This window comes from Taeniopygia guttata, chromosome 3 (genome assembly GCF_048771995.1).
Source record: "Taeniopygia guttata chromosome 3, bTaeGut7.mat, whole genome shotgun sequence".
Classification (NCBI taxonomy): domain Eukaryota; kingdom Metazoa; phylum Chordata; class Aves; order Passeriformes; family Estrildidae; genus Taeniopygia; species Taeniopygia guttata.
This window is the reverse complement of record NC_133027.1, coordinates 76,843,111-76,867,536: the sequence shown is the minus strand read 5'-3', so window position 1 is coordinate 76,867,536 and position 24,426 is coordinate 76,843,111. Positions and strand designations below refer to the sequence as shown.

Genomic DNA, 24,426 nt, shown 5'->3' with positions numbered 1-24,426 from the left:
TTGAGCAACAAAGGCATGTTTTTTTAGATCATCACATTAAACATTTTGCAAAGAGAACAAAACCCTTTAGTATCAAAAAACTTTGCTGTCAGTATACTGGGGGAAAAATAAAACTAGTAAAACAGGAAAATGGTTGTCTTTCTCATTTCCTGATAGTATAAACTGGGTTCTGAACATCTAGATGACTTAAATACTTTTTCAGAGACCAGAATTACCCTGTGAGAGCCCTTCTCTTATATCTTCTCTGTATTCTCACTCAAAGCAAGGTCACTCAAGTGTGGCTGCATAGCACATCCCATGCCATTTACTTGTATCTTGTGCTCATCTTTACCACCACTTTTATGCCCCTGTAAAATTATAAGAATAAATTAGATATTTTTCTGTGGTGGAAAAATGTTCCATATTAGAAGGAAAATTGAGACTACCTTGTGAACGAAAGTAGTAGGTGGTATTAAAATGACCTACTGATTTTGGTTACTTAGAGAATGCTAATAGATGCTGGCTGTGAGGAAACTTGAGGTGACACATGCTGTCTCTATAAGCAGATTTATTCAGAAGACATTTTTAGAAATTACTAAAGATAGGGAGAGAGACTTAATTTCTGAATTACCAAAAAATGGTAGAATATTAAGCAGGAGGTACAAAAATAGTGATTTAGATCTCTTGGCATTTGCACATTGTCAATTTCTGAAAGCAGCAGACTAGAGAAAGTAGATCTTCAGAATTTACTTACTTACTAAATAGGCCTTGAGCACATTAGGCTTGAGTTTATACCCAGGATTTTTATATGGGCAAAATTTGTAACCCTTGTGTTCATTCTTTAGCTCCTACAGAGCTAAAGTTTAGAAACACAAACTTCTGTGTGAATTGATTTTGTCGGGTTCATTCTTCTACCTCCCCCTTATTGCTGACTAATACGACGGAAGGGTCAACTTCAGGATGATAGGTTACAAACCCCCAGTATGTCAGAAGTACTGCTGTGTATACTCTGTGTGTGTTTGTGTTATGTTGGTGTTGTTTAGCAGTGGGATGGGTGTGTTCTGAGCCTCAAAAAATGTGATTGTTAGTAGTTCTTTCATAGTGACAGCCAGCTCTTTGTCTTGAAAGCACTCTACCTCATGTAGTAGCTTAATCAATTGGGGAAGCACTGTAATCCTGATGGCAAAAATAATTGTTTTTCCCCTTTAATGAAAAATAACAACACCGGGCTAAGTATTGTCCGAATAGAACATCACTTGAAATACGCTTTGTCAGTTCACTTCATTATCATCTTTATGTATTATGCATAGGCATAAGAGATTTGGGTGGTACATATTACTTGCATAAGAGTTAAAGGTCTGTTGGCTCTAATTTCTCAAAATTATGCCTTGCTGGAACAGGTCTGTGTAGTACATACTAATGAATTAGTATGGAGGTGAACTTGGGTTTGTACTATCTATTGCATCTGTTCAATTAGTATAAAAAATGGAATTGTGGCTTCAGGCAGTTTGAGAGCTGAAAAATTCAGTTTAGCGTTAAAAGATAGGAATTGAAAACTTCTATGAGGGAAGTCATAAACCTTCAAGTAATCAGGGTAAACATATGGAAAAAAGGGAAATCCTAGTGAATTGCAACAATAGGAGTGAAACTGTGGCTGTTGGAAGATTCCAAAGATACTCTAAAATATAAGAATGGAAAAAGTAAAATTCCCTTTCATATGGTAGTATACCTGCAACTATTAATGTTTTCAGATAAATGTCAAAGGATTAAATTGGAAAAAAAAGTTACGTGTTTCTATTCTGTCGCTGTCCATCTTGATTAAAATTTTAGACTATGTAGGAGAGAAGACTCATTCATACAATGTGACAATGCTTTGGGTTTGTGAGATAAATTTCAGAAACATGTTAGTGTTCCAGTATTCAGAGATGGAAATTAGTTGCTAATTTTTTGGAATGATCAGTTATTTTTTGTACTCAAGATGTTAAAAAGCCTAATTACATTTTCTATCAACAGTGCAGAAATAGGCACATCTCTTAAAGTAGATTTCTATTTGAATGTACTTGGTTGAACAGAGCCTATTTCACTAAATACTAAAGTGTGTTTCTTACATTTATAAATCTGGATCATTACTGATTTTTTTTTCCCCTTGTGGATATGAATTAATATTTTCCCATTTCACTTTCTCTTGCATTTTACCAAGATAGTGATATAGTCAAGTAGTTTATCTTTAGAAATGAGAAGCACAACTTGGGGAAGATTGGCTGAACAAGCCATTTTTTTCTCCTTGAGGAGAAAGGCCAACATTTTTTTTCATTATTACTCATTTGTGTTTAATTTACATTTCTTCAGTATGAATCAGTTTTTTAAACATTTTTGGCTGTACTTCAAGTTCCATAGGATTAATTTTTTTCCTCTTCCCATAGCGCAGTGAGGTACTGGTCTTTATCTACACCTGCAATATCATACAGTATTACTTCTTTTATGTTTTTCTTCAAAAAAGGGGGAATTAATAAAGCAGTCTGCAGATTTTTGGGATCACATCAAGTTGTACTGTCCTTTTGCCTCCTTCTGAAGTGAATCCTCCAGATCATTGATTTCTCTTTATTGTGGGAGCTTTGAGAGTTGTTTATTATTTGCATGAGTTAAGTGAGGATGGGTGGTTCTCTTGCAAAGGAAGGGCAAAAAGATGCTGTGGATCAATTGTTCACTGCAGAACAGAAGAAAAAGCTCAGAACCTGGTTCGGAGGCATACATAATAAAGAAGTATAGCATACCAAACCAGATCATCATTAAGGGTTTGAAGTTGTTCTTGGAGCTCCTGGGCTGTAGGGGTGAACTCCTCTGCCAGAAATGTTAAAACTCCAGCGTTTTCTAAGAAGTGTTGAATAAATGTTTCTAGCTGAGTGAGTTTATCTAGATATTCCTTGCATTTTACAGATGACCAGGTCTTGTTTAATTGTTAATTCACATTTATACTAGCTGCTTTTGTAAGGGATGAGGCGCATGTGACCGAATTCAAATTACAGACAGATACTTTTTACCTCTTTTTTTCTTTCAATTCAACCTGGTTAATTTCTGAGGAATAGATTGTATTTCTGGTTTCTACTTAGCTATTCTAAGTTGGTCTGGAATCAGTGTTGTTCAGATTTTTTTATTGCTTTTCTTATGCTGGGGCAGCTGTAGTTTTACTTGGTTGCTGCCTCCATCATCTTGGAAGAGAACTACAACACAGAATTATTCAGTGATGCTCCCTGTCAAACTTTGTATACCATTTGTCAGTACTATGTAGAATTTTGCAGTTGTGATGGGTAGGAGATAATGTTTCAATAGAAGCTTGTTTCATTTTGCTCCTATTTTTGGATCTTTCCTGTAAAAGTGATTTGAGATTTTTCAGTCCTGAATATGTTTAAATTTAGCTGAATGGGAAAGTAAATGTGCTGTATACAGCATGATTTTTACAAATTGGAACATTTTTTTTATAGTGGTGCTTGGTATGTACCCATTCACTAACTGTCCTCCTTCTGTTTAGTCCCTGTTACCAGAGATGTTATTTTGATGGTGTTTCTGGTTTCAGTCACACCTATATACAGCACATTTTCTTTATATAACAGGAAGGGAGTATTATGAAGGGGCAATAGTACTGGTAGAGTGGTTTATTTTTCAGTTGAATAAGCTAAAAGCATTTCTTTCTAAAAGATTGCTTTCAGCAAGCTTGATGAGGTGGGGCTTGTTTATTAGTTAAATGGATTTCTAATACTTTCCTTATAGGTGTGGTTGTAAATTTTCCTTATGGTTTATTTTCAGCTACTTAGGGTAAACTGAAGGATGTCTTAATTTTTACCCTGGGAACTCTGTGTGCTGTGAATTCCAACACAAAATACTGAGAAAAAAATTAATTTAAGAATGTTTGACCATATTTTAGCCTTAGTTAAAAAAAAAAAAACCATAGTTAATATAGTAATGCTCTACATAATTTTTTTCTCTGTAATTAAGATTAGCAAAATCTTGGTATTTGAAAGATATTAGGAGAAGATTTCATTTTTTTATTAGCCATCTAAAAAGCCACAATAAATTCTGCATGCAAGTTTGACTTCCTTGAATAGCTGTTTCTAATTCATTCCTGCATGGTGTGTTGGTTTTACATTTTTGCTTTCACAAGTGAGAATACAATGCTGCCTTGCATTGTTTCCCTGTTGAAATGTTGGTCATGCTGTGCAATCCATTGTTTGCTGCTTATTCAGTTCAAGTAATGAAATTAATAAATGATACAGTAGCAGCAAAAGGATACTGCTGTCCTTAAGAGCGTTTTAGGAAATTCCTACGTTCTGCCTGTTTTGTCAGTTTCAATACAAGTCTCTCAGGGTGAATGATCAGACAGGAAGCTCTGCACGAAGGGCAGCAAAGCAGCCAAATGTCTTGGCAGTGAGCACTGGATAACATGGTAAACTTTTTGATGTGGGGGAGAGGTGATAGTGCATTATTTTTAGTAGCATGAAGCGGGCTTAATGTTTCCATGGCTGGAAGATCTGAGCACTGCTGCAGTCCTGCCATTCCTTCATGATTTGCTGTTCCTGCTTCCGGTTTCTCATCAGAAATCCCTGGTCTTCATCTGAGGGTGTGGTGAGTCCATTTGGTGGAGAGCTGAACCTCATTGAAGGACTTGCTACAGAGTCAGGCCTGGTTTAGCACTGACAGAATTGATGGCATGAGAACAGGCAGACAGGGAAAAATAGTACTGCAGCAGATCACCCTGAAATAAATTTCTGTGAATATGTTCACCTGCAAATAGCATGAGAGTAAAATATCCTGCTACAGTGAATTTCTGATTGTGGCAGTGAAAAACAATAGAAGATTGTAAGCGTTCCTGTGTGTGTTCCACTGTCCAGTATGTCTAGTCTGTCATGCAAGTCTGAGTTTTAAAAATGAGAACACGAACTTCTTACACCAATTCACAATAGGAAGTGTTTACATATTGTACTTGATATGTCACTGCAGTGTTCACTTTTTATGTTTACATTTATATTAATGAAATTATTTTGGGTCAGCTGCAATTGAAAAGTAGCTCTATGCATCATTTTGTACAGTGGTGAAAACTCTGTAGACTAGTGGTTCATTACCACCAAAATAGTATCTGTTAAATGGAAATGGTTTTTTGAGACCATATTTACTGCAACATCTCGATGATTTTCAGCTGAATTTGAAGTAAATCTAGTTTAAATTTTATTACATTTGTTAACTCCTCTGAAGTGATTGTCATAGTACAAATGAGAAAATTACAATTGTTCATCAGAATATTGTTCAGGGTGACAGAGCATTGGAACAGGCTGCCCAGAGAGGTTGTGTAGTCTCCTTCTCTGGAGGTATTTAAAACCCACCTGGAACTTGTTCTGGGGTGAGGATTAGATTGTCTCTTGAGGTCCCTTCCAAGCACAGTCATTCTGTTATTCATGATGGGAATAATTTTGAAAAGAGATAGAAAAACGTGCTGTTTGTATTATGATTATAAATTTGTTTTCAACTTTCCATTTTTAGAAAGTTGACAAATAATGAAATGGTAAGTATAAAATTATGATGATCTGTGCCCTTGCATGTTTCAGTTGATTGTTTTACAAATTTGGACATAAAGTCATGATCAACTATAAATATGTAAATATGTCTAGTTTTATTAGTTTATAATTTAGGTAGCAGTTTGTAGGGATTCTTTTTCCATCTAGGTTTTTCCTATACTAATGGAAGAAAGAAGGTTCTCCAGCACTTACTTCTAAGCACCTTAATCCAGGTGTTTACTCTGAATCTTCTGGACATCTTTGATGGCTTCTAGAACCCAAGGAAATTAGTTAGTTGTGCCTACATACAGTTACTGTTGAATACCCTCTCTTTTCCCATTTTTCTTCTTCTCCATCACTCTCTGCCTTTGTTTATTTAAGGTGTTAAAAATTTATAACTTGAGAAATGGTAGATCGGTTTTTGGAAAAGATCCTGGGAAACTTAGGAAATAGTCTCTTCTCAAAGAGAAACAAAGACACTCTGTTGCCTGCAACTCAGTAGGGATATGCCCTCCCAAGTGGGGATTATGCATGGATTCGGAGCTCTGATTATGTTCTGCATGGATTTTGTCCGTCTTCCAGAAATGTGCCTAATCTACTAGGTTTTTTGGTAGACATAATTACGGAAGAAAAAATGGCATTGACCTATTCTGGTAATTTTTGTAGTACCTGTAACTTTTTAAATTTTCATCCCATTTTATAATTTGCTTCCTTCAGTCTTGGCTGTTTTCCCAGTGCTTCTTCTAGTCATTTTTTCTTCTTTTTATTTCTTCTTCCATACTTTTTTTTCCTTTTAGAATTGTGATTCCTGGAGACATACAGTGTAAAGAGTAGGAATTTGTTACCTTGCACTTTTAACGTGTTGTAACACTTATCATTAGCCGGACTGTATTAAGGTCAGATCACTTCATGTCTGAGTCACTTTGGAGTGGTTTCTGGAAGGATCTTAGCAGTTGCAAAGATTTTTGTGTGAAACAATAGTAAAGTAATGAGTAAATACTTCTCTTTTCCAGCCATTTAAAGCATTCTTTATTGCCAGTGTTAGTTTTGAAATCTAGATTTCTAATTATACAGAAGTTAAGTTTGTCGTACAGATATCTATGGTTTAATGCTGACTGATGACTTACAATCTAGTTGCTCTACATGGTTCTATTTTGACATCAGACAGAAAGTTCTAACCTGTGGGAAAGTGCCAAGAGTCTTTGGTCTACTATTCAATAGAAAACTTAAGTGTTTCTATTTTTAAACAGTTCAGAAATACTTGAGCTTTCAGTGGGAGGAGTAATATGGTTTCTTTTTCTTTCATAGATTGTTTATAGGCTAAGACTTTAATACAGGAGTGTTATAGATACTGTTGGCAGGATAAACATGGGTGGGCATGATATGAGATTGGATCTAATTATGTTAAATAACTTATATGATTTTGGAACTAGGCCATTTGTAACATACTTACTGTTAAATTGGAGAGTGGTAAAACATCCTGTAAAGTGATTAGCTTAGATCTTACTGGAAATTTGCATTGCTTGGAAAATAGTTAATAAGGAAAAGTATTTAAGATTCCATCAAGTAGCCTATTACATTTCTTGTGTGTTGTTGGAAGTGGTATGGATTTTATAAATTTTTTATCTTATATCTTCTATATTTAAATAAGCATTTTCAAAGCTCTACCTTATTTTCAAACTTACTTTATTAATAGGGATAGCTTAATGAAAACAGCATTGCTTTCTATATTTTCAGCATTACCATTATTAGCTAATTTTTAATGTTTTCACAACATCTCTATATGTAGTAAATTATGTTCATCAGTTTGAACTTTTGTTGTCAAGTCAAATGTGTTTTATATTCCAAATCATTTGGAAATACTGGATTGAAGAAACTTCAACACCAGCAAATCTAGTGAAGTCAGAGGTCTCTAGTATTGTATCCAGTTCTGTGATATTGCACCTTTTTATAAATGGATTGGAAGATGTGAGGTTTTCTATTTGACCAAATACAGCTGTAGATACTAAGAATTTCAGCTGCTTTATTTATAAATAAATAATTCTAGCCTTTGATAGATACTTTGCTACAGCCTCCAAAATTGTACATTACCTTACAAATCCTTTTTCATGAGACTGAAAAGAATCAAAGCCCCAAAGCCACCATTTGGAGTTGGCTGTCTTATGATCATTTGAAGCAGTTTTCATGAAGAGTAATTTTCAGTCATGTAATTGCATGCATTGCTGTGCCCTCATCTTAAAATGTTTGAGTCCTTCATTCTCTAGCTTGTGTTCTAGCTTGAAAATGGAATTTTAACTTAGACTACCCTGACTTTCTTGGCAGCTATAGTAACTATACTGATACAATTGTACTAAAGCAGGCGAATGACACATCAGGAAATGGAACTAAGATGTGGAGTGGGGATTTGTCAAATGTGCACATGGGTACTTGGGTGCCTTGGTAGTGGAAGTGGGCAATTCCAATTCCTTGCTCAGCCTTTTGACTGTGGTCTTGTCTGCTATTCTGAGGTTTCAGTTTTTAATAAGCAGATCTGTAGCTTCTAGGGTCCTAAAGGAAAGTTTGGAAGTTCTAAAATAAAGCTTGCTTACTTAGTTTGTTAGAACTAACAGTCAAAGTCATTACTGTCAACAGACATCAGATGTTTTGAATAATAAAATTGTTACATATTGTGCAGAAAGGCAGTATGTCAGAGTCTAACTTGGAAGACAAGTTCGGAAAGACCAAGGGAGCTAAGAGGTGTGTGGATTTCTCCTGGTTTAAATCCACTGTAGTATGTATGGTAATACTATGTTATTGTGCTAATCTGATTTGTCAGTTAATGGTATCCTGGCATTCGGAACAGATAGACTACTGATACAGTGTTGGGAAGATCACTGTTTTTTCATAGTGCCTGCAAGAGCAAAGCCTGTATTTGCCTAATTTCACTAGTTATTTCTGAAATTAATGGTTGATTTCCAAAGAAAGTGGTTGCGCTGTGGAGGGAGACTCCCTTAGTGATCCTTGCCATATCAACTCCTCTCCTGTTGGATGGTGGAGAACTCTTCAAAGAGTTACTTTATTATTCATCAGCAAGGAGAACTTCAGGAAATCTCTTAATAATCCAAAAGTCAATCAGATTCAAGAAAGTTAAACATAAAAAAATCAGGCTTTTAAAATACATCAGGTCATAGAAACACTTGTTTTCTCCTGTGATAGCAAGGGTACTTTAAATAATAAACCTTAACTTTTTAATCTGTAAAATGTGGTGAGAGTACCCCTCTGTTTTTTTTAAATACTCCAAGAGGCAAATCTTTACTTAACAATAAATATGGGAGAGGTCATTTACTGAAATGCTCTTTCTTTTGTAGTAATCTGTAGTTTTAGAAGTGGCTCTTGGAGATAGAAGAATGAGCAAAGTTTTTATTATCCTGTAGGATTAGAGATTGCAGGGGACACTCTGAAGGTTCTTGGTGTTCATAAAATGTTGTGCTAATAAGTGGTTTCATTTATTTTAGTTTAGAATCAATTCAAAATAATTTTTTGTGTGTGTGTTGCATAAACCCAAATTCTGTGTATTGCCAAAATATTTTTGTGGAGGAACTTCTTTAATGTTATATGTATGTATCTTCATCTGTGTTGCCTTTGTGCTACAGGTAAACTAGGCATTAAATTATGTCTTGCCTTCCTTACAAAGTAAACAGGAAGTTTAGCAGTTGTGCAGAATCAAATAGGAGTCCTGTTCAACTGGACAGCCTTAAAGGAACTCCACCAGTATCAAATGAGAAAATGTCATCCCTTGTTTCCATGTAAATCATTCTGCAGTGCTTGGAAAACAAAGTGAAGCATGTAAGACACTAAAGCTGACAAATAGCACAATTTATTCTTATTATGTCATGCTTTATATTTGATGTGTTTTACAGCATTTAAAAGCAATCTGTTTGTACAATTTCAACATAGAGATGTTAGTAGTTTTTAATAATACTTTTTTCCCACTACTGTCTGTAGGATTTTTTTAAAAGATCCTATGTGGCTTCAGTAACAAGATCCCATTAAGATTCATACTATTTTGTACATCTGAAGTGTACAGACTCTTCTAAAAATCTTACTCTAAGTTACTTCTAAGAACTTGAAAGATGCACAATTGTGTGCATTCGTGGTTTATGTTTGAAATCTGCAAATTGATTTTTACTCTAATTGGCTTGGAAGCTTTAGAAATCTTTGCTAAGACGACATCCATGATGATGTAATTGCGACATAATCCCCAGCATACTTTGGTGTTGGTTTTATTTATTTCAGTTTAGTCAATTTACTTCAAATGTGAATCACACATAGTCTTTCAGCCGAATATTAAAGTTCAGGGGAATTCAGGAAGAATATATGATTCCACATTATTTAATGTAAAGCACATGTAATTTAAGGCATGGCTTCCCTTTCTAGGTTCAGCAAACTCTGATGGAAGTGTGTCTAGTAGAATCATGAGGGGGAAATGCAAATAAATTCTTTTGGTGTTTTCATATCAAATATTTCGGGGTTTTTTTTAACAAGCTTTGCTTTTTATTTTCATTTAATTCACAGAAATGTCCAAATAGAATCCTGTTTAATTAAAACAGTTTATTAGCAAGAAACCTTAATTGGCGTAAGAAAGTAAACTTGTGACATTTTGGCTTCTCCAAATAGCTTGTATTTCTAGGCAAGCTTATGTAAAGAGTAGAAAAATTAAGTTTTTTCTTCAAAATATCAGCCTGTTACTTATGATTAAAAAAAATAATTCCAGAAAAAAAATAGTTTGATAGTTGTATTTCTAGAAATGAAATGTCTCCATATTGCTCTAAAAGATTAGCATTAATAGCAAATGTTACCAATCCAGACAAGTAAATATTACAGTTAAAAGCATAAAAGTAAGGGTTTAGTGTGGATTCTGGGGGAATTTTTTCTCCAAATTATCTTATAAGTGCCTCTCTATACAGTTACCTTCTCACTTTACTGTTGTGGCATCCTTTAGATTTTGGACTAATTAGACCAGTTCTTTTTCTGGCTTTGACCTTAGGGTTATGTCTATACTCCCTTAACTTTGTCAGGATTCTTTTTGTGTTTCTGGTGATTAAAGTTTCTTTTTCTCAAAAGCATGTACATGTGTTGCATTTATGGCAGTTCTCACAGTATCTGTCCTGTCTGCCACATAACCCAGATTTCTGAGAGACCAAAAAAGGCACCATCCAGAAAGTGGGGTTAGAGAGTTTTTCCATGTAGTTTCTTGGAAAAGGGAGGTTGGTGCATGTGTCTGTGCCTCCATTTGTGTCAGTATTCGTTGATTCAGAAGTATAAATAGATCTGATGATGATTTAAGTCTCAGTTCTGCTTCCTACGAGAAGTACTTAGCGCAGTGCAAAGCTCTTCTTTTCTCTTGATACCTGAAGTGCAGCATCTTAGGGGTGCGTGGTTCTCATGTCCTTTTCTTTTTGTAGATGCAAGTTCTGCAAAAGGGAGAAAAATCTATTAAACCCAGAGTATCATCCTGCTTGGAGAGACTCTTGAAATCCTGAAGGATCTGATACAAGTGAAATTGCTTCTCATCTCAGTAGTGATGACCTTACTCCAGAACAGTTCTTTGTTTCATTAATTTATCCACACTTGCTTTCAGAAGTATAGGAAACTACTTCCAAAATTGCTTCTGTAAACTCCCCACCAAATTTCCACAATATTTTTTTCTGTGTTGCCTTATTTAAAATACATTCCTTTCAGCAAAGCATAGCAACTGGTATTTCTGAATCCTTGATGAGTCTTGCAGCCTTCTCTGTAAGATGTTTTGGGAGAAGAATTCATAAAATTGTGTATGAACCAGTCTGTCACTCAGGTGTCTGTAGTTAACATCCAGAGCTCACACTCAACAGTTTTATGTATTGATTTGCACAAGAACTTGTGCTGTGTTATTTGCTGGCTATCTTTAGATAAACTAGTTGGATTTTTTTATTCTTCCTCTCCCCAGTAAGACTGTGACAGTATGTTGTCTCTTAGACAGTTGAAATAGGAGCTTCCAAAAGGCTTAAAACTGGCGATATACAGTTGATAATAATGGTGACTTGAACCTTTTACTGAATTATTTCATAATCAAAACCAAAGCAAAACCAATTTTTTGTTGTTCTCTGGTGGCTCATGGGGTAGACAAAAAAAGCAAAGGAAGAAACTTATTGCAATCCAAAATATGAAGCCATATAGAGATTTCAGATGCTTCCCAGATGGGCTAATGAACTGTTTTCAAATGGCAAAGCAAGATAAAGAAGCATGGGGGTAGTCTGTGTTTCTACCATCACAGAAAAGCAAAGGAGCTTCTTTCTATTTGTAAACTGCCAAATGCAAGTGGATAGTACAGTCTTAAACCTGAAAAAAATTACCAGAAACCTCAAAATGAAAATTATTATTTTGTCCTTTTTAAAGGGTTAGTAATAACACCAAGAAATAATTCTTATTTAAGTGGAGATGACTGATACTTCTATCACTGAAATTTGACGTTGAACTGTTCTTGGGGTAGGATAGGAGAAGCACTCATTTCTCTGTAGAATTTGTGGAGTATTTGGGACCATACTGCTTTTAATATGCATAGGTGGTGTCTCACATGTAATACACTAATACCTTTACACTGTATCTGCAATGTAAGATGCATTGAATGTTCTACAGGCATATGAAGACCTTATCTAGTACACCAGTAGGCACTTAATTTAAAAATTAATAGAGTTGGCAAGTATAATATATGGGTAGGCATAATTAATGCATCATATGGTTTTATGTCAAATGCTTCTTACATCTCAGATTAAAGTACATTGTTAGATTGTTTGTATCTGTTGTTTGGTACTAGTCCTGACTTCACCAGTGTTATAAATGAAAATTTTTCCAGCCAAATTAATATAAAAAATAAAATACTTATTTTGCAATCAAATTTTATCTAGCCAGCCACAAGGAAAGAACAGAGCCGAGCCCGGGGTCGGCCCTGGGTGTGCAACAAGGAGTCAGCCTCAGCAGAGGTTTTCCTCCATGCCCACACACTTCCATCCTGGCACAAGCGAGTTTTATAGGGAAAATTCCGCCTGAGGCCAGGATTTTTGCAATCGGTCCTTTTTGAAGGAATGAATTGAATAATTTGAATGAATTAATTTCATTTGAGAGGTGACTTAAGTACCTTCAGTAGTCGACACGGTGAAGTTAGTGGTTGTCTCCTTCGCTGTCATTCCGCTGGTTTTTTGCCTTCCTCGGTGTTTGTTCTGCAAGGCTTAGTGGATAGGAGATGCTTTGTCTCCGAGCCTGTCTTGTAAAAAGCCGTGATGCGAGAGCGCATCCCTTCCCGTGCACAAAGGTGCTGCTGCTGCTCTCTGCCGAGCACAGCCATTTCAATCTGAACGGGGGATCTGTCTGGGGACCGCGTACAGTAATTAGCAGTCTCTTCAGAGTGTCAGAGCAGAATTACCATTGTAATGCTTTAGCAGGAGGATAAAAGGATTGAATTTGGGTCTGCCTTCCTGCCAAACTAAATGAGTTGCCATGGGAATTTTCAAATATAAGAGGCGTTTACTTAAAGCAATTTGGTGAGTTTGAATAAACTCATAAATTACGGGGTTTAGAGGAGAGATCCCTGCTTTCTCTGGCATGGGCTGAACAGCAAAGAAGGCTGTTGGAAAGCTGCTTACCTTCTTAATGAGAATAAGTTGATCCATGCTCCCTTGCAGAGTGTCAGCTTATTGAGGCTAAACTGTTTCTGCTAAACACAGTACAGTAAGCACATTTTGACAGACATAGTTTGCAGCAAATCCCCGAAGTAAAAAGCAACATCTGATTGCTCTAAACATAAATTGAATTTCATTTGCTAGATTAGATCTATTTTCAAGTAATGCTATTAAAAATTGTTCTCCGTATTGTTTCAATAAGCATTAACCTACTATTGATTTCAACTTTCCTCTGTGCATGTAATATTTATTACAACACTTGTCAGATCTGCTTCTGAAAGGGGAGGGAGGTCATTGAGGTTTCTTTCGAAAACAAATAAGGTCCTATGGCCCTTCAAACTGTTTTTTTATCTCGGGTCACATGTAAATGTTTTCCCAGCTCAGGCCTGCCTGCCTTCTCTCTAAAGGGAGTTGGGCTTTGACCCGCTGACTTCTTTGTCAGCACCGATGCTATTGAAATGTGAGAAGATGGACTTGGTGCTTTCACAAGTGCCTCGAGTGATGAACATCACTTATGCTTGTTTAACCTTCAGCTGTGCTCCACAAGTCAGCTGTAGTAGGCTGCGGAAGAACTGACTGCCGGCTTGTTCGGAAGCATGTGTTAATGTTCTCCCGGCCACTTAGGTCGGGGGACTTGAAGAAATACGAACAATTAGACGCGCTTGAATACTTTGGTGCTAGCTTTAAACGTGTATACTCAAGGACATGCCATACTTGAAACACTATGCAGAGTTTTTCCCAAAATAATTGATATCGGATATATAGCTTAAGGCTTAAATGTTGCCTTGTGATCCTTTCTAGGGCATATCTCAAATCTTTACACATCATAAGTATTGGGATATGGAAGTGGAACTCATTAAAAAGAGAGCAGTACTGCCGTAATGGCAGTAATTTTAACTTTCGTTTCAAGCCATAAAAATACGTTTTGAACTCCTTGATATAATCTTACATCACTAGCAGGAATCCTGTAAATTAGCAAAGGAAAAGAGTAAATTTGTGCTGGTGATTCAGTGGTTGAACAGCTGCTAAGTTCTAACAAATTCCTGAACTGTTACTAATGATGCAGCTGAAGCTGTTTGGTAGCCTCGGGGTACTGTTTCTGTGAAACTTTAGCAATATCTCCGAAGAAATTAGAAGAGAAAAAGAGCAGCATTTATTTTTACTAATACTCAAAATTTTAACTGTTCATTTAAAGTTACTTTGAGAAATACTGTCAGGGAATTGATTCCATCAGACTTGATTCCCATTCCCATACTTTCTTACTTCTTAGATGAGTTACTGAAAGGCAAAATTTTATAATAAAGTATTTATAAATATTTACAATAAAATTAAATAAAATAAAAAGTGTTTGTGAAGTGGCTTGAGAAACTGAAACTATGAAAACTTCTACACCCTGTATTATAAGAGGGTTGCTAAATGACTAGAGGATGTCATCAGCATTAAAATATATATATATATATATATATATATATATATATATATATAGAAATGGCAATGCTACAGAGGACTCTTTGGGGTACTGGGCTGAACTGAGTTCATCACTTAGGTCCTCAGTTCCAATCTCTTACAGTACCTGTGCAAATCAATGCTATTTACAGAAATAAGGTAGTTAAAAAAAACAGAAAAAATTATATATATTGGTATTACAGTTTTCAGATTTCACACTCTCGATTTTTTCCTGCATTTTAGAATTTTAATTCCACAGGTTGTGGGGCTTGATTGGGACCCATGTTATACCACATTTTGTGTATTTTTCCTCTTCTTTCTGCTTGACTTGCAAAACTGAGATGAAAATAAGTGACAGTGGGAGTGCAGGACAAACTTAAGTGGGATTTCTTGGCTAGGTCAGATGTTGAGATAGGGGTAGTTAAAAATTACAGATAACTTAATCTAAGCTACACAGTATAAATTTAGTTTTGCAATACCTGTGAAAGAGGTGGGAATTGCTGCCTGGTAGTTCACTTAATTTTTTCATAATGAAGGATTTTCATAACCTAAAACTTACTGATCAATCACACCAGAAACATCCTGCTCAAGAGTTCATGAAAGCATACATCAGGCAAGTTACCTGATAGAAGATGGATGTTTAGTTTGAAGGATATTCTGTCTTTTACCTCATGAGCAGTGTAGGAGAAACAGTATGATTTTACCATCTAAAAGTACGGCATGCAGAAAAAAAGTCTGGTTTTCGGTAAAACTGAGATGGGCCTGCTTAGAACTGAATCTGATTTCAGCTAAAGTATGTTCTCATGACTTGTGAAGAGCCTGTAGTTTCATCATGAAAGCAAAAGTCCCCTTTCTGCTTCAATCCTGAATGAAGCTGCGGCTAATTAATTTGTGGATGGATATAATAAAAAAACACCTACCAGATTTTTCTGTGAGCTGACTTTGTTTTCTAAGTGCTAGAAAAGTAACTGACAAATTTCCTGGGGTTTTTGGAGAGGTATATCACCTTGTTGAATGTCTCACCTAGCACCAGAGAACACAGAGGAAGTGTCAGGGATGTGCACACAGAAAAGGTGGGAATACTGTAATGGGGAAGAAGTGGGAAGATATGCAAAGTACTTGTTCTCTGTGTTTAATTTGTTATATTTTGAGGGTTCTTGGCTCCTGCTGGTCTAGGAATCCAGAGAATCAAAGAAATGTGCATTCTGCTAGACCAGTAGGGATAGCAGCTGTTTCTTCTCTGAGCACTCCCTCTTTTCTTATAACCTCTCTTGCAAGTATTTTTATCCAATCTCCATTTAATTCTGCTTCTGCTGGGGCATTGTTACGTTTGCCTTTGATCTTCAGATTAGAACAATTTGTTTCCTTCTGCAATTTTTTTACTTACTAATTTATAAACTTTTGACAGCAAGTTCTTTGCATGTATATCGTAGGTATCTGAACTCTAGGTCAGAGTTGTTTTATATACTGTTATGCTAAAATTAACATTGCATGCAGAGACATGAAAACAAAATGCATAATCTAAGTTGTACAATTCTTGGCTAAAGAAAATCAGCAGGTCTCAGGGTAGTTCTGTAGAAGAATGTAATACACAAAAAGGAAAAAAATATCAATAAGGAAATTGATTTTTGTAGAGTCCTCACACTGTCAAACTAAGTGTTATTTTCAGTTTTTTTAACATGGAGCTTTGTAAGCACTGGATGTACTATTTAACTGCTATGGATTTAAAGTTTCTAGTATAAGGTGTAAGAATTGTCAGTTTAAGATGATGATGTTTTTAGAGTTTTGAAATTAGTTTTTTTCTGTGATTTTAGAAGATGGCCTGCAAATACCAAAGAAGTTCAAAGATCTTTGCAAAATACGAATGTGTGTACTTAGAGTAGTAGGTAAATGATTGAGATTGTAACCATTGCTCCGGGTGAGCAAATCCACAAATTGAGGAGTAGACTTTTCATAGGTTCAAGGTAACCTAGAGGAGTGTGATCAGTACAGTTAGCCAAGAAAAGCTGTAATAGTATTTCTCCATTGAAGGTTGGCATCAAGAGAGAAGAAAGACAGAGAGGAGAATGATTATAAGTGAAGAAATGGGCAAAAACTATAAAAAAAATAATTGTAGGAGGATGAGGAATGAGAAAAATGAAATGGAATAATTGAATATGAAAAAAAAATTATCTTAGTGGTCAGGTGGTGGTTTTCAGTTAGAAAAGAATATTAAACTGCTGGGCTTCAGAATTAGCAAGACTAAGACTTCCAGTTCCATGTGGAACTGAGTCAGTATCACTGAGATACCAACTCCCATCAGTCTCTCCTCCCTTACTGGTGAGTCTGTAGTGAGGTCCTTCAGTTTTGTAACCTGGCAGAAAAATACACAGCTTAAAAAAAAAAAAGAGTGTTACCCGATGAGCAGGTTAGCATGGTTCAGTCCTGGATCCAGTGATGGATACGGGAGAGCAGCAGTAAGGAAAGAGTAGGACTGTGACCACCACTACCTAAATTGGCTTAAAGTACCAGAGGGGTGCCAGTTGAGAGGCTTTTTACATCTTGAAAAATAATTTTTGACTCCTTTGACAGCAATGTAAAACCTCAGCCTAACCATCCTGAACTAATTTGTAGCTTGGGAAAAAGTCTTAAGGATGGCATTTTAATTTTTTATATTCTGGAATCGACTGCTGTATGTGCTAGGTAAACTTGTCTGAACTTGTTTCCTCTGAAATTATTCTCCCTAAGTTTTCTGTGTGATTGATTCCCATTCCATCCTCTGTTTTTCAAAGTCTTAGCTTTCTGAACTCAGTCATGCACAGATGCACAGCAACTTACTTTTAGACATTCTGGAAACAAAATACCAATAATTTTTCCATTCATTTGACTTGCTTCAGAATTATACGCCTTGCTTTTCACACCTTTTGTACCTTTGTTGTCCTTATTTCCCTTGGCTTAAGGAGAAGGATTTCATGTGTCTCTTCTCATTAATGTTGAGTGAATGAATATTTTTCAGTTACTCTGAGTGTCCAGAAATTTTCATTATTTTTAGTTTTACTTAATTTTCCTGCCACATCATGTAACTGAAAGCTTAAAAAACACTTTTTCTGGTTTTGGTTATGGATTTTTTTTTTCCTATATATTAGTTTTTACACACATTAAGGGAGGTTTTTACTGCAAAGTGCTATGTATAAGAATATAGTCCATAAAATTAGAGACTGTGTGAATTTAGGTATTATTTTGAAATATTCATGAGATTCTGAGGCTCAGGAGATTAAGAGGCACTAAGGTGGTTTGTCTTGTAGTAGAAAATGTATTTTAAGCTGCTTTTGCTTATGGTTGTGCACCTTGTCTACTACAATCCAAAAGTATAATTTTGCAGTCTCTGAAAGGCAATTTAATTCTGCATATTTCTAACATCTAAGTCTAAATTTGTTTCTCCTAAAAATTGGATTAGAGCAATAAATGTTTAGAGAACCAGAGTGTCTGAACAATATTCAAACAGAAAGATGTGTAAAATTGAGTCAGAAATCTTGAAATGGGACAGTGTTACTTGTTTAATGGGACTCAAGGATCGTTTAGAAAGCAGGTGAAAATCTCACTTGAGAGTGAAGGGCAAGGCACTGGTAGGGAATGTGTAGGAAGAAATGAAGTTACCACTGGAACAGTTTGGTGTTATTAGGGTGGATGAATATTTTTAATACTAACATTGCTTGTTCTCTACAAAGGTCCTACAATATGCATCTGGCATTTAAGGTTAGTTAGAAGCTACAGGGGACAGTAGCTGCATAGAAATATTGCAGGAGTATCCTGTCAAGAATGGTTTCCTGAGCATGACGTGATAGCATTGATCTAGGATGGTTCAGTGACTGCAGTTTGTTTCAGCCACAGTTCAGGTACCCAGCTGCTTAAAAAATGAAAAAGGGAAACCATTAAATGAAGTTTTGGTGTAATATCCGGAGTCTACAGCAAGCTGTTCAGGTGCAACATTATAAAACATGCAGTGATCAGCAACAAAAGAGAAACACAGAGGTCCTGAATATCTCTGTCCCAGTATAGGCTTTCAATTGCGGTGAAATTTGATCAAATTTATACTGTGAATCCTGCTAAATGGTTACTTTAGTGTCTGTGTCTGCTGAGGAGGCAGATTTTTAAATTAGTGTGTAGAACAGCAGGGAAGAATGGTCAAATTAATTATTTAAGATAGGTCTGATACATACTTCTCTCATTCTAGGGCAGCAAATTACACTTAAAAAACTTAATTGTCTGATCATATAGGCTCAATTATTATATAGAAAAAAATTATAATAGTTTATTCTGGTAATGTAGGATTTTTAGGAAAAAAAGAGATGATAAATTCTGGTCAGTAATTTATTTGGGGATTTTCCAAATAGTAGGATTTTTAGGAAAAAAAGAGATGATAAAATTCTGGTCAGTAATTTATTTGGGGATTTTCCAAATAGGTTAGCCAGTACTTTATTTTGGCAAGTCTCTAGTCAAGTACCCAATGATCTCAGTACCTTCTGAACAGAAGATGATGTTTACTATACCAAGGTCTCATTTCTATATGTGAGCTGTCATTACGTATGCTTGCTTGCGAGAGACTTCTGAAACATGGCCCACATACAGAATTGGTGGATTTTATTATTTATTCATGGTATCTGAATAGTCTTGGGCAAGGGGGAAAAATGTGTAGGTTTTACTGCAGATTCCAGAAAATACTTTTTATGAAAAACATGGTTTTATTTAGTGGGGGAGGGACGGGAAGTGGGGTCAGGAGGGGGAAAGGGAAGTGTTGGTTTGGGGTGGTTTTTTTGTTGTTATTTGGTGGTTTTGTTTGGTTGGATTTCTTTAATTTAACAAGTTTTAGGGAAGTTCTCTAACTATGTTATAAACATAAATTGGTGAAATACAAATTGCTTCTGCAAATTGGGGTATAAGAGAAAGGTATTTTTATTGCAATTTGGTATCTTTTATCAGAATGTAAGGTGTAATTTTTTTTGAAGCTCTAGGAATACTTTCAAAACTAAATTTTTGTTACGGCTAATGTACTCTATTTTCAGTAATAAGTATTTGTAATCTGGTCTTAAAACCTAGCAGAATAAAAATCTCATATACAAAGTGGAATATCGTAAGGAACTGACTTTATATTAATACATCATTAAAAATAGGTGGTTCTTATTTGTCAAAATCTGGATGAGAAATACTGATCTTAACGCACGTGATTAATTCCCAAAGCCCAAAAGGTAAATATCTTCAAAAATGAAATTGGTTTAATTTCCTTTGACACTTACTCTAGCTTCAGGTTCCTTTTTTTTTTTTTTCCCAAGAACTATGATGAATAATTAAAAAAAGACTTGTGTATGTTTGAATTATTCTGGGTGATTGCACTGGAAAATTATGTGAACGGCATTTAAAAAAAAGTCAAATTATCATCACTTCTGTTATTCTGGAGTAAGTACACTCCAGAAATTGCAGTATGTTGCATGATTGTCATGACTTACTAGGAATCCACTAATCTTTTGTAACTGAAGTTGCTAAGATTAAAGGAATTTATTAAAAAACTAAAATATTAAAATATTACGTAAAATGTATATTTTTACGCAATATTTACAGGTGTCAGAAGTATTTTTGTGAATTCAGACTATCTTAAAAGGCTTTTTAAAATGTTTTTAATGCTGAATTTGTGTTACATAATGATACAAACTGATAGGTGGAACTTCCATGCTCAGCTCCTAAGTGACGGCATAAATAAATTTTCAGGGCTGTCAGGAGTCCAAAAGCCGCCTTTTGTCAGTTTGTGATCAAAGCTGTGCTTTGCTGCCTGGGCTCTGAAGTGATGGGCACCTGCCAGTGCACACCTGTGGCTGCTGCGTGCAGCTCGGGCTCCTCAGGCAGCCAGAATGGCTCTGCCTTTCCTCCTTGGGGCAGGGCAGGTCGCTGGTAGCCACAGGTTAGGGCTGTGTCTGAAGGAGGAGGGAATGTGGAGCATGGTCCACATTCCCTCCATGTGCCCAGCAGTGGTGGGGCTCCCTGGGGGAGAGGTGCTCCTCAAAGGCTCTTTGTGCCAGTTCTCGCTGCTGTCTGTGCAGAACAAGGGTTGGCGAGTGTCTAACAGCTGAAAAGAAGGCTCAGTAAATAGCAGAGAAAGCCCTGTCTGTCCTTAGCAACACGCTGCCTCGAGCAGCCCGAGCCTTCAGACAGAAGGTTGTATGATTGACATATTTGTCCCCTAAAGAGAAAGCACACAATTAGTTTTTTCACTTCTCTGTATTTTTAAGCTGTGTGAAAAGTGGGTTTTAGCAGCCATACAAGAGGAGAGTGGCCAGTTGAAATCACCTCCTCCTTACGGACTTCATCAGCTCTGAGAGTTCAAGAACTGGAAAGGCATTTGTGGTGTCTATGGAAGAGCTAACTAGGATTTTTAAACAGAATGTAAACACTGCTATTGGAGCACCAGTAAAGTGCATATGAGACGCTCATGTGGTGTTAGATTCATACAGCTCTGGGTTGCTTGTAGGCATGTAAGCATTTGGAAATAATTGTGACCTTTTAGTTAGTACTCATTCACTTTTTAGCAGCTGTTGAAAATTACTGCAAGTATATACTCAGTGTGTATCTCCTTTTAAGCTTCCAAGATGCTGTTTCACTAGTTGGATTAGAAATGTAAAACTTAAATTGAATTTTGGGGCATCTTAGGTTTAAAACAATGCTGTTTCTCTAGATGGTAGGTTTGTGTAAAGTTTAGAATGAAACAGTCATTACATGCCTCAACCTTAGAGGTTGTGTGTGTGCAGAAAACAGTAATTTTGAAAATAAAACTATTAATGCAAGTATTTTGCAATAGGGAGTGTAGGTGAAATGCGGGAGCAAATTTTTTGTATCACATTTAGCTGTCAGGATTTCTGTTGAAAATAAGAGTAGAGCAGTAAGTGTGACAGTTGAAGAAGCTATTAGAAGACCACTGTCCCCTGAATACTAACATTTTACAACTGGAAAATCCTAAATGTTCATGGCTTTAGTCCATATTGTAATAAAGTAGTTTATTTTAATTAGTCAGCATTACCTTTTCAGGACATATCCTGCTGAAGATAAAAATGTCTTAGAAGTTACTACTGTGCCTTGAATTCCCATGTGGTAATGTGCAGCCCTGAATCCTGTGTTTAATGAAGCACGTGAGAGAAGATACCTTTGAAATTTCGACATCTGCTAATTTACAGCAACAGTCTTTGTGCTCCCTGTCACCAGCAGTTAGTTTTCTTCTGTTGCTCTTACAAGAGAGACCCCTCACATTCTTTCTTGGTTACTAAATTTGATATGAAATGTCATTTTTCTTTCTTTTTTTTAAAATTATTTCTGGGTGGGAACAGATTCAAAACATACTGGACATGTTTTCCATATGAAAACATGCAGTCATATCTCAAGTGCCATTTTGAAAATGAGAGGATTTGTTTATGTAGTAAACCATTAGCATAGTTTGGAATAAAACTTTGTAGCATTGGGATCTCTTGAGTTTGCAACAAAAAAATAGTTTTGAAACCCTTATATGGGGGTCTCCACTCCCATCTTGCCCCCCATGTACCCATCCACTTCAATATTTGAGTTAGGTGTCTTTGCAGTTCAGGGGAATTTACAGCTATTTCAAGTGTATAAACTCAAACTTTGAATAGAGACCTCCTAGGATGACAGGGGAAAAAAAATGTTACAGGTCATGGTACACTTAACTGTAAATGTATTGATCTATTTCTAGCAACTGCCTCTAATTTGTGCCTGTTAGAACAACCACCTTGATCATAGGTCGTTTTGTAGCACAGATTAGTTAAATTGTTTTTATAATTTACTCAAAACTCAAGATGGGTTAATGAATTTGTCCTGATAAAAATGGAATGTGTTAACACTGTCTGAGTGTTCTGGCACTGTTCAGTCTGTTCCAAAGGCTACAGCTGGAATAAAGACCTGAATAATATAGGTCGTGTTTGCATTCTGCTCTCTTCAGATTCCTAGGATGCTGATGGAACTCGAGATGTTGCTGGTAGAGCCATATGTGGGAAATTTGTTCAAGAGGCTTGCCTGGTACTATCTAATTCGCTGTGCTTATAGTTTAACTGCTGTTTTCAGAATTGAACTAACCAGTGAGGAGGAATTTTGAATGTCTAGCATTCCAAAACTAGAAATACCAACAGTGAAGTGTTCAGCAGTAAATGTTTTTAAGCTGGGCTTGCACATTGCTAAAAATAGGTCTAATGCTTTAGATTGCATAGATGCCTTCAGATTGATAGGTATTTCATTTGAATCTTAATACAAATATCAGCAAATGTCTATGCTAGTAAATAAATCTGAATGCATCTCAGTATTATTCTGCCTTTTAAAAACATTTTAGAATGTACTGTACATTTTTTCTTCCTTTAGGATTTTTTGGTGTTTAGTGTGCATATGTGTGTCATGAAAGATGCATTCCTGTTATGGAGTTTTATTAATTGCTGAAGTGTGGTGTATAGAGATTCTTATCACATATTTTATTAAAAACAGTAAAACAGATATGCAAGGAAAATAGGAATGATAATTAAAAAAAAAAAAAAACCTGCAAAGCAAAAATCAAGTTCTGAAATTAAGTATTGTTGAGAGCCTGATTTAACCTATCCAAGTGACATTTTCTTTTTTTTTTTTTTCCTTCAAAGCCCAGACCCCTGTGATTTAAATATGAGCCCATCATGTTCACATCTGTCCTAAAGAAATGTTGACCTGTTAAGGTCAAGCAAAATTCTCCCCACCCTAGTGTGCTACCAACTAGTACCTAGGGGAATATATGGTGAAGCAAACTTGTAAGTTCCACTGATGCTGTATTTCAGTCTGACTTGTAAAACACACTATCTGCCAATTTTCTGTACCTTATCTGTATTTTCTTTGTGCAGAAATGGAAGGTGAGGGAGGGAGGGCATCAGGACTCTCAAAAGTATTACTGGTAAGCCAAGTATCATGATTAAACAGGGATATGTCAGATAAGGTGATGGGAAGTGTAAAAAGATAGGCTGCCTTTTCTCCCTAGTGTATCTTTAACATTATGACCAATGAATTTGTCAAGTGAAACAGCACAAGTCTTCTTTGCATATCATTCGAATTGAGAGCTTGCTTTGAAGAAGATAAGCAGACTGTGTTGCCCAGAAGAAATAATGATGCTAATTTATCTTTGCCTGTCCTCATAGCCATAGCAGTGTGTGTCAGTGTCGAAAAGGAAAGAGAGAAATAACTGAGCTATAGTTTTACCACCTGTTCAGTGCCATATCATTGTTGACATACAGGACTCTGAGAAATATGGCTGGTCTGGAAGTCTTTGTTGTTAAAGCATTTGGGAAAGTTTCCTCTAATACAAGAATAGCTGCCAAACTGTGACAGCAAAGACCTCTTTGACCAATTCCCCTCAAAACAAACAAAGCTATGGTGTAGGATTTCTGCTCCATCACCCTCAGAAGTGTATAATGAAGGATGAGAAAGTCTGCTGCATATGTTTACTAGCAACTTCTAGCTATCAATATTTACATTCTGGGCATGGGAAACTTGAAGGTCTCTGCCAGATTTTTTTGAGGGAAAGGGAGGATGAGATGTTTTCTTTAATACTGAGTAACAGAGTAATTTACCAGAACCAAAAGCCTTTACAAAATCAAATCTAATCTCTTTCACTAGGTAATTGATTAATAGTTGAGGTACTCCCATTCGGAGTCTTACAAAAAAGCTCTTTTCTTTGTCTTTCACATCTAGTTACCTGTAATCTTGTCTAGGATATT

The 24,426-nt window shown here is 36.0% G+C and overlaps 1 protein-coding gene and 1 long non-coding RNA gene across 29 annotated transcripts in view; one reads left to right on the top strand and one right to left on the bottom strand.

The window, feature by feature from the left end:
- QKI (QKI, KH domain containing RNA binding) overlaps positions 1-24,426 on the top strand; it is a 478,774-nt gene that overhangs the window by 101,999 nt on the left and 352,349 nt on the right. The window lies entirely within an intron of this gene.
- On the bottom strand, positions 10,612-12,959 carry LOC115494618 (uncharacterized). Its single transcript, XR_003959680.4, has 2 exons — positions 12,679-12,959; positions 10,612-10,978 (listed from the first exon to the last, which is right to left on the bottom strand). It is a non-coding gene; the product is annotated as an uncharacterized lncRNA (long non-coding RNA).